At 37.6% G+C, this 11,065-nt stretch overlaps 1 non-coding gene across 1 annotated transcript; it reads left to right on the top strand.

The window, feature by feature from the left end:
• The first annotated feature begins 3,317 nt into the window (after positions 1-3,317).
• Positions 3,318-3,425, top strand: LOC112781290 (small nucleolar RNA R71). Its single transcript, XR_003192075.1, has one exon. It is a non-coding gene; the product is annotated as a small nucleolar RNA R71 (small nucleolar RNA).
• The last annotated feature ends 7,640 nt before the right edge of the window (positions 3,426-11,065 follow it).

Raw genomic sequence — 11,065 nt, 5'->3', positions numbered from 1 at the left:
CACCTTGTAGAGTTCTTGAGGTATAATCTCATGAACTTCCACCTCTTCTCCAATCATGATGCTATGGATCATGATGGCCCGGTCTATAGTAACGTCAGACCGGTTGCTAGTGGGAATGATTGAGCATTGAATGAACTCCAACCATCCTCTAGCTACAGGCTTGAGGTCCAATCTTCTTAGTTGAACCGGCTTGCCTTTGGAGTCAATCTTCCATTGAGCTCCTTCTACACATATGTCCATAAGGACTTGGTCCAACCTTTGATCAAAGTTGACTCTCCTTGTGTAGGGGCGTACGTTCTCTTCCATGTTTGGCAAGTTGAACGCCAACCTTACATTTTCCGGACTAAAATCCAACTATTTTCCCCGAACCATTGTAACATAGTTCTTTGGATCCGGGTTCTTACTTTGATCATGGTTCTTGGTGATCCATGCATTAGCATAGAACTCTTGAACCATTAGGATGCCGACTTGTTGGATGAGATTTGTTAGAACTTCCCAACCTCTTCTTTGAATTTCATGTCGGATCTCCGGATACTCATTTCTTTTGAGTTTGAAAGGGACCTCAGGAATCACCTTCTTCTTGGCCACAACATCATAGAAGTGTTCTTGATGGGCTTTGGAGATGAACCTTTCCATCTCCCATGACTTGGATGTGGAAGCTTTTGTCTTCCCTTTCCCCTTTCTAGAGGATTCTCCGGTCTTAGGTGCCATCAATGGTAATGGAAAAACAAAAAGCTTATGCTTTTACCACACCAAACTTAGAATTTTGCTCGCCCTCGAGCAATAAAAGAAAGAATAGATGAAGAAGAAGAAGAAATGGAAGAAAGGGAGAGTGGGAAGTGTTTCGGCCAAGAAGGGTGTAGAGGGGTGTGTTGTGTGTATTTGGTGAAGAATGGAGGGCTTTATATAGGGAAGGGAGGGGGAAAGGTTTTGGCCATATGGGTGGGTTTGGGTGGGAAATTGGTTTTGAATTTTGAAGGTAGGTGGGGTTTATGAGGTAGGTTTATGGAGAAGAGTGGATGGATGTGAGTGGTGAAGAGGTGATGGGGAAGAGAGATTGAGGTTGTGTGAAAGAGAGTGGTGAGAAAAAGTGAGTGGAGGTAGGTGGGGATCCTGTGGGGTCCACAGATCCTGAGGTGATCCTGTGGGGTCCACAGATCCTGGGATGATCCTGTGGGGTCCACAGATCCTGGGGTGTCAAGGATTTGCATCCCTGCACCAATTAGGCATGTAAAATGCCTTTGCACACAACTCTGGGCGTTCAGCACCAGGTTGGTGCCCATTTTGGGCGTTTAACGCCCATTTACTAGCCATTTCTGGCGTTGAACGCCAGAATCATGCTTGTTCTGGGCGTTCAGCGCCAGAATGCTGCCCATTTTGGGCGTTCAGCGCCAGAACCATGCTCTGTTCTGGCGTTGAACGCCAGGCAGATGTTCCTCCAGGGTGTGATTTTTCTTCTGCTGTTTTTTATTCCGTTTTTATTTTTTATATTTATTTTGTGACTCCTCATGATCATGAACCTATAAAGACATATAACTAAGAAAAATATAGTTAGATAAATAAAAATTGGGTTGCCTCCCAACAAGCGCTTCTTTAATGTCAATAGCTTGACAGTGGGCTCTCATGGAGCCTCACAGATGTTCAGAGCATTGTTGAAACTCTCCAACACCAAACTTAGAGTTTGGATATGGGAGTTCAACACTAAACTTAGAGTTTGGTTGTGGCCTCCCAACACCAAACTTAGAGTTTGACTGTGGGGGCTTTGTTTGACTCTGCTTTGAGAGAAGCTTTTCATGCTTCCTCTCCATGGTTGTAGAGGGAGATCCTTGAGTTTTAAACACAAGGGAGTCCTCATTCCATTGAAGGACTATTTCACCTCTGTCAACATCAATCACAGCTCTTGCTGTGGCTAGGAAAGGTCTTCCTAGGATGATGGATTCATCCTCTTCCTTTCCAGTATCTAGGACTATGAAATTAGCAGGGATGTAAAGGCCTTCAACCTTTACTAATACGTCCTCTACTTGTCCATATGCCTATTTTCTTGAATTGTCTGCCATCTCTAATGAGATTTTAGCAGCTTGCACCCCATAGATTCCCAGTTTCTCTATTACAGAGAGGGGCATGAGGTTTATTCCTGAACCAAGGTCACACAGAGCCTTGAAGATCATGGTGCCTATGGTACAAGGTATTATGAACTTCCCAGGATCTTGTCTCTTCTGAGGCAATGTCAGTTGATCCAGGTCACTTAGTTCATTGATGAACAAGGGAGGTTCAACTTCCCAAGTATCAATGCCAAATAATTTGGCATTTAGCTTCATGATTGCACCAAGGAACTTGGCAGTTTGCTCTTCAGTAACATCCTCATTCTCTTCAGAAGAGGAATACTCATCAGAGCTCATGAAGGGCATAAGGAGGTTCAATGGAATCTCTATGGTCTCTAGATGAGTCTCAGATTCCTTTGGTTCCTCAGAGGGAAGCTCCTTATTGGTCACTGGACGTCCCAGGAGGTCTTCCTCCTTGGGATTCACGTCCTCCTCTCCCTCATTGGGTTCGGCCATTCTGCTTATGTCAATGGCCTTGCACTCTCCTTTTGGATTCTCTTCTGTATTGCTTGGGAGAATACTAGGAGGGATTTCAGTGATCCTTTTACTCAGCTGGCCCACTTGTGCTTCCAAATTTCTAATGGAAGACCTTGTTTCATTCATGAAACTCACAGTGGCCTTAGATAGATCAGAGACTAAGTTTGCTAAGCTAGATGGATTCTGCTCAGAATTCTCTGTCTGTTGCTGAGTGGATGATGGAAAAGGCTTGCTATTGCTAAACCTGTTTCTTCCACCATTATTAAAGCCTTGTTGAGGCTTTTGATCCTTCCATGAGAAATTTGGATGATTTCTCCATGATGACTTATAGGTGTTTCCATAAGGTTCACCCATGTAATTTACCTCTGCTATTGTAGGGTTTTCAGGATCATAAGCTTCTTCTTTGGAAGATGCCTCTTGAGTACTGTTAGATGCAGCTTGCATTCCATTCAGACTCTGGGAAAACATATTGACTTGCTGAGTCAATATTTTGTTCTGAGCCAATATGGCATTCAGAGTATCAACTTCAAGAACTCCCTTCTTCATAGGCGTCCCATTACTCACAGGATTCCTCTCAGAAGTGTGCATGAACTGGTTATGAGCAACCATGTCAATGAGTTCTTGAGCTTCTGCAAGCGTTTTCTTTAGGTGAATGGATCCACCTGCAGAAGTATCCAATGACATCTTTGATAACTCAGATAAACCATCATAGAATATATCCAGGATGGTCCATTCTGAAAGCATGTCAGAAGGACACTTTTTGGTCAGCTGTTTGTATCTTTCCCAAGCTTCATAGAGGGATTCACCATCTTTTTGTTTGAAGGTTTGAACATCCACTCTAAGCTTGCTCAGCTTTTGAGGAGGAAAGAACTTGGCTAAGAAAGCCGTGACCAGCTTATCCCAAGAGTTCAGGCTGTCTTTGGGTTGAGAGTCCAACCATATTCTAGCTCTGTCTCTTACAGTAAAAGAGAAAAGCATGAGCCTGTAGACTTCGGGATCTACTCCATTAGTCTTAACAGTATCACATATCTGTAAGAATTCAGTTAAGAACTGAAAAGGATCTTCAGATGGAAGTCCATGAAACTTGCAGTTCTGCTGCATTAGAGAAACTAGTTGAGGTTTCAGCTCAAAGTTGTTTGCTCCAATGGCAGGAATGGAGATGCTTCTTCCATGTAAATTGGAATTAGGTGCAGTAAAGTCACCAAGAATTCTCCTTACATTATTATTATTTTCGGCTGCCATCTTCTCTTTCTGTTCAAAAATTTCTGAAAGGTTATCTCTGGATTGTTGTATTTTAGCTTCTCTTAGTTTTCTCTTCAGAGTCCTTTCAGGTTCTGGATCTGCTTCAACAAGAATATTCTAGTCCTTGCTCCTGCTCATATGACAAAGAAGAGGGCACAGAAAAAAATAATAATAATAATATGGATCCTTTATACCACAGTATAGAGGTCCTTGTGTTAGTAGAAGAAAAGAAGAAAAAATTTGAACTCAGAGAGAGAGAGAGAGAGGGTTCAGATTTTTGGTGGGTGAGGGAGAGATGTTAGTAGAATAAATAAATAGAATAAGATGAGAGAGGGAGAGGGAGAGGATTTTCGAAAACAATTTTCGAAAAAGAGTTAGTGATTTTCGAAAATTAAGATTTAAAAATTGAAATAATTAGTTAATTAAAAAGAAATTTTGAAAAAGGGGGGAGATATTTTCGAAAATTAGAGAGAGAGAGTTAGTTAGGTACTTTTGAAAAAGATAAGAAACAAACAAAAAGTTAGTTAGTTAGTTGAAACAAATTTGAAAATTAATTTTGAAAAGGTAAGAAGTTAGGAAGTTAGAGAAGATATTTTGAAATCAAATTTTTGAAAAAGATAAGATAAGAAGATATTTTTGAAAAGATATGATAGAAATTAGTTTTTGAAAAAGATTTGATTTTTAAAATCTCAATTAATGACTTGATTCACAAGAAATCATAAGATATGATTCTAGAACTTAAAGTTTGAATCTTTCTTAACAAGCAAGTAACAAACTTGAAATTTTTGAATCAAAACATTAATTGTTATTGTTATTTTCGAAAATTTGGTATAAAAATAAGAAAAAGATTTTTGAAAAATATTTTTAGAATTTTCGAAAATAACTAAGAAATTTGAAAAAGATTTGATTTTTGAGAAAGATTTTGAAAAAGATAAGATTTTCAAATTGAAAATTTGATTTGACTCATAAGAAACAACTTGATTTCAAAGAATTTTGAAAAAGTCAATCCAAATTTTCGAATTTGATGAGAGGAAAAGGGAAAAATATTTTTTTGATTTTTGAATTTTTAATGATGAGAGAGAAAAATATGAAAATTATGCAATGCATGAAGATTTTTAGATCAAAACAATGAATGCATGCAAGAATGCTATGAATGTCAAGATGAACACCAAGAACACTATGAAGATCATGATGAACATCAAGAACACATTTTTGAAAAAAATTTTAATGCAAAGAAAACATGCAAGACACCAAACTTAGAATTCTTTAATGCTTAGACACTAAGAATTCAAGAATGCATATGAAAAACAAGAAAAGACACAAAACATGCAAATGCAAAGATCAAACAAGAAGACTTACCAAGAACAACTTGAAGATCATGAAGAACACTATGAATGCATGAAATTTTTCGAAAAATGCAAGATGCACATGCAAGTGACACCAAACTTATAACATGACTCATGACTCAAACAAAAAACACAAAATATATATATATTTTATTTTTTTTATTTTCTAATTTTTTTGGATTTTTATTTTATATTTTTCGAAAATTATTTAGAAAAGAGAAAATAAGGATTCCAAAATTTTTAATATGAATTCCAGGAATCTTGCATTCTTAGTCTAAAGCATCAGTCCAGGAATTAGACATGGCTCACTAGCCAGCCAAGCTTTCAATGAAAGCTCCAGTCCAAAACACTAGACATGGCCAATGCCAGCCAAGCTTCAGCATGTAATTCAGACATGACATGCCTGACATACCCTACAGTCGTATAACAGCTGATGGTTGGAAGCCTCAGTCCAAAAGAATTTAGACATGGCTTTACAGCCAGCCAGGCTTCACATGCTTCATGAAACACTAGAATTCATTCTTAAAAATTTTGACTCTAAAATTTTTTTCGAAAACAGGTGAGAAAATTTTGAAATATTTTTGAAAAATTTTTGAAAAGAAAACAAAAAGAAAATTACCTAATCTGAGCAATAGGATGAACCGTTAGTTGTCCAATCTCAAACAAGGGAATAGAGGTAGATCAAGCAAAAATAGAGGTAATTGAAAAATTACCACCACCTGCCAATGTTAAGGCAATCAGAAGCTTTCTGGGGCATGCAGGATTCTATAGGAGGTTTATAAAGGATTTTTCAAAAATCGCAAAACCTCTAAGCAATCTGCTAGCTGCTGACACGCCATTTGTGTTTGACACAGAGTGCCTGCAGGCGTTTGAAATGCTGAAAGCTAAGCTCGTCACAGCACCAGTCATTTTTGCACCAGACTGGACGTTACCATTTGAGCTAATGTGTGATGCCAGTGATCACGCCATTGGTGCAGTGTTGGGACAGAGGCATGATAAGCTTCTGCATGTCATTTATTACGCCAGTCGCGTTCTAAATGATGCCCAGAAAAATTACACAACCACAGAAAAAGAATTACTTGCAGTGGTTTACGCCATTGACAAGTTCAGATCATACTTAGTAGGATCAAAAGTGATTGTGTATACTGATCATGCTGCTCTTAAATATCTACTCACAAAGCAGGATTCAAAACCCAGGCTCATCAGATGGGTGTTGCTTCTGCAAGAGTTTGATATAGAAATAAGAAACAGAAAAGGGACAGAGAACCAAGTGGCTGATCATCTGTCCCGGATAGAGCCAGTAGAAGGGACGCCCCTCCCCTCTCTTGAGATCTCTGAAACTTTTCTGGATGAGCATTTATTTGCCATTCAGAAAACACCATGATTTGCCGATATTGCAAACTATAAAGCTGCAAGGTTCATACCCAAGGAGTACAGCAGGATACAAAAGAAGAAATTAATTACTGATGCAAAGTACTACTTGTGGGATGAACCTTATCTCTTTAAGAGATGTGCAGACGGAATAATCCGTAGGTGTATGCCTAGAGAAGAAGCACAGAGGATCCTGTGGCATTGCCATGGATCTCAATATGGAGGCTGATGAGCGGATAATTTATACGCTTTTTGACATTGTTTTTAGTATGTTTTTAGTAGGATCTAGTTGCTTTTAGGGATGTTTTCATTAGTTTTTATGTTAAATTCACATTTCTGGACTTTACTATGAGTTTGTGTCTTTTTCTGTGATTTCAGGTATTTTCTGGCTGAAATTGAGGGACTTGAGCAGAAATCAGATTCAGAGGTTGAAGAAGGACTGCTGATGCTGTTGGATTCTGACCTCCTTGCACTCAAAGTGGATTTTCTGGAGCTATAGAACTCGAAATGGCGTGCTTCCAATTGTGTTGGACAGTAGACATCCAGGGCTTTCCAACAATATATAATAGTCCATACTTTGGCCAAGAATAGACGACGTAAACTGGCGTTCAACGCCAGCTTTCTACCCAAATCTGGCGTCCAGCGCCAGAAAAGGAGCCAAAATCAGAGTTGAACACCCAAACTGGCACAAAAGCTGGCGTTCAACTCCAAGAAGGACCTCTACACGTGCATCACTCAGGCTCAGCCCAAACACACACCAAATGGGCCCAGGAAGTGGATTTATACATCAATTACTTACTCATGTAAACCCTAGTAGCTACTTTATTATAAATAGGACCTTTTACTATTGTATTAGGCATCTTTTGATCATCTTAGGATCTTAGGATCATCTTTGAACGCATTGTTCTTAGACTTTAGGGGCTGGCCATCTCGGCCATGCCTGGACTTTCACTTATGTATTTTCAACGGTAGAGTTTCTACACTCCATAGATTAAGGTGTGGAGCTCTGCTGTCCCTCAAAGATTAATGCAAAGTACTACTGTTTTCTATTCAATTCTTCTTATTTCGCTTCTAAGATATCCATTCGCACCCAAGAACGTGATGAAGGTGATGATTATGTGTGACGCTCATCATCCTTCTCCCTTATGAACGCGTGCCTGACAAACACTTCCGTTCTACATGAAATAAGCTAGAATGAATATCTCTTAGATCTCCTAACCAGAATCTTCGTGGAGTAAGCTAGAATGATGGTGGCATTCAAGAGAATCCGGAAAGTCTAAACCTTGTCTGTGGTATTCCGAGTAGGATTCAATGATTGAATGACTGTGACGAGCTCCTAACTCGCGATTGCAGGGCGTTAGTGACAGACGCAAAAGGATAGTAAATCCTATTCCAGCATGATCGAGAACCGACAGATGAATAGCCGTGCCGTGACAGGGTGCGTGAGCATATTATTCACTGAGAGGATAAGATGAAGCCATTGGCAAGGGTGATGCCTCCAGACGATTAGCCGTGTCGTGACAGGGCATTGGATCATTTTCCCGAGAGATGACCGAAAGTAGCCATTGACAGTGGTGATGTATCACATAAAGCCATCCATGGGAAGGAGTAAGACTGATTGGATGAAGATAGCAGGAAAGCAGAGGTTCAGAGGAACGAAAAGCATCTCCATTCGCTTATCTGAAATTCCTACCAATGATTTACATAAGTACCTCTATCCTTATTCTATTATTTATTATTCGAAAACTCCATTATCAATTTATATCCGCCTGACTGAGATTTACAAGGTGACCATAGCTTGCTTCATACCAACAATCTCTGTGGGATTCGACACTTACTCACGTAAGGTATTACTTGGACGAACCAGTGCACTTGCTGGTTAGTTGTATCGAAGTTGTGAACCATGGTATTGGCACCATGTTCTTGGCGCCATTGCCAGGGAAAGAAAGAGCCATGAATTTTACATCATTAAAGTGTAATCACGATTACGCATACCAAGTTGCTCACGTTGCCAGGGATTGTTCGAGCCTGGACTTCACAATTTCGTGCACCAAGTTTTTGGCGCCGTTACCGGGGATTGTTCGAGTTTGGACAACTGACGGCTCATCTTGTTGCTCAGATTAGGTAATTTTCTTTTCGTTTTGTTTTCAAAAATCTTTCAAAACTTTTCAAAAAAAATCTCTCATCTGTTTTCGAAAAAAAAATAAAAATGTTTTCAAAAATTTTATTCAAGATTTTTAAGAATGAATTCTAGTGTTTCATGAAGCATGTGAAGCCTGGCTGGCTGTAAAGCCATGTCTAAATTCTTTTGGACTGAGGCTTCCAAACCATCGGAGGTAAGTTACATACTTGATAAATGATGAGCAACAATTTGTTATCAAGAGCAATATACTCTGGTGCTACATGCTAAAGCTTGGCTGGCCATTGGCCATGTCTAGTGTTTTGGACCGGAGCTTTCATTGAAAGCTTGGCTGGCTAGTGAGCCATGTCTAATTCCTGGACTGAAGCTTTAGACTAAGAATGCAAGATTCCTGGAATTCATATTAAAAATTTTGGAATCCTTATTTTTCTTTTTCATATAATTTTCGAAAAAAATCCAAAAAAATCAGAAAATCATAAAAATCAAAAATATTTTTCTGTTTCTTGTTTGAGTCTTGAGTCACATTATAAGTTTGGTGTCACCTGCATATGCATCTTGCATTTTTCGAAAATTTCATGCATTCATAGTGTTCTTCATGATCTTCAAGTTGTTCTTGGTAAGTCTTCTTGTTTGATCTTGATGATTTTTTGTTTTGTGTCTTTTCATGTTTATCATATGCATTCTTGAATTCTTAGTGTCTAAGCATTAAAGAATTCTAAGTTTGGTGTCTTGCATGTTTTCTTTGCATTAAAAATTTTTCAAAATTGTGTCTTGATGTTCATCATGACATTCATAGTGTTCTTGGTGTTCATCTTGACATTCATAGCATTCTTGCATGCATTCATTGTTTTGATCTAAAAATTTCATGCATTGCATATTTTTCATGTTTTTCATAAAAATTTCAAAAATCAAAAAAATATCTTTCCCTTTTTCTCTCATCAAATTCGAAAATTGAGTTGACTTTTTCAAAAAATTTTAAAAAATCAAGTTGTTTCTTATGAGTCAAATCAAATTTTCAATTTGAAAATCTTATCTTTTTCAAAATCTTTTTCAAAAATCAAATCTTTTTCAAAATTTTTAGTTATTTTCGAAAATTCCAAAAATATTTTTCAAAAATCTTTTTCTTATTTTTATATCAAATTTTCGAAAATAACATAATCAATTAATGTTTTGATTCAAAAATTTGAAGTTTGTTACTTGCTTGTTAAGAAAGATTCAAACTTTAAGTTCTAGAATCATATCTTGTGATTTCTTATGAATCAAGTCATTAATTGAGATTTTAAAAATCAAATCTTTTTTTTCAAAATTAGTTTCTAAAATATCTTCCTATCTTATCTTTTTCAAAAATATCTTTTCAAAATATCTTTTCTAACTTCCTAACTTCTTATCTTTTCAAAATTTGTTTCAACTAACTAACTAACTTTTTGTTTGTTTCTTAACTTTTTCAAAACTACCTAACTAACTCTCTCTCTCTAATTTTCGAAAATATCTTCCCTCTTTTTCAAAAATTTCTTTTTAATTAACTAATTATTCTTATTTTTATTTTTGATTTTAAAAAAAAATAAAAAAAAATTTCGAAAAAAATACTAACAATTTTCAAAAACCATTTTCGAAAATCACTAACTCTTTTTCAAAATAATTTTTGAAAATTATTCCTCCCCTATCTTATTCTATTTATTCATTCATATCCTAACATCTCATCTCACATCTCTGCCATCCTCACAGTTGTGTTTCTTCCATTATATTACATTCTTTGTCTCCCCCTCTTCTTCTACTCACACAGGGATCCCTATACTGTGGTATAAAGGATCTCTATTATTATTATTATTTTTCTGTGCCTTCTTCTTTGTCATATGAGCAGGAGCAAGGACAAGAATATTCTTGTTGAAGCAGATCCGGAACCTGAAAGGACTCTGAAGAGAAAATTAAGAGAAGCTAAAATACAACAATCCAGAGATAACCTTTCAGAAATTTTCGAACAGGAAGAGGAGATGGCAGCCGAAAATAATAATAATGAAAGGAGGATGCTTGGTGACTTTACTGCACCTAATTCCAATTTACATGGAAGAAGCATCTCCATTCCTGCCATTGGAGCTAACAACTTTGAGCTGAAACCTCAATTAGTTTCTCTGATGCAGCAGAACTGCAAGTTTCATGGACTTCCATCTGAAGATCCTTTTCAGTTCTTAACTGAATTCTTGCAGATATGTGATACTGTTAAGACTAATGGAGTAGATCCTGACGTCTACAGGCTCATGCTTTTCCCTTTTGCTGTAAGAGACAGAGCTAGATTATGGTTGGATTCTCAACCCAAAGACAGCCTGAACTCTTGGGATAAGCTGGTCACGGCTTTCTTAGCCAAGTACTTTCCTCCTCAAAAGCTGAGC

Source organism: Arachis hypogaea, chromosome 19 (assembly GCF_003086295.3).
Source record: "Arachis hypogaea cultivar Tifrunner chromosome 19, arahy.Tifrunner.gnm2.J5K5, whole genome shotgun sequence".
Classification (NCBI taxonomy): Eukaryota; Viridiplantae; Streptophyta; class Magnoliopsida; order Fabales; family Fabaceae; genus Arachis; species Arachis hypogaea.
The sequence above is the reverse complement of the archived record's forward strand: the minus strand, read 5'-3'. Positions and strand labels throughout refer to the sequence as shown.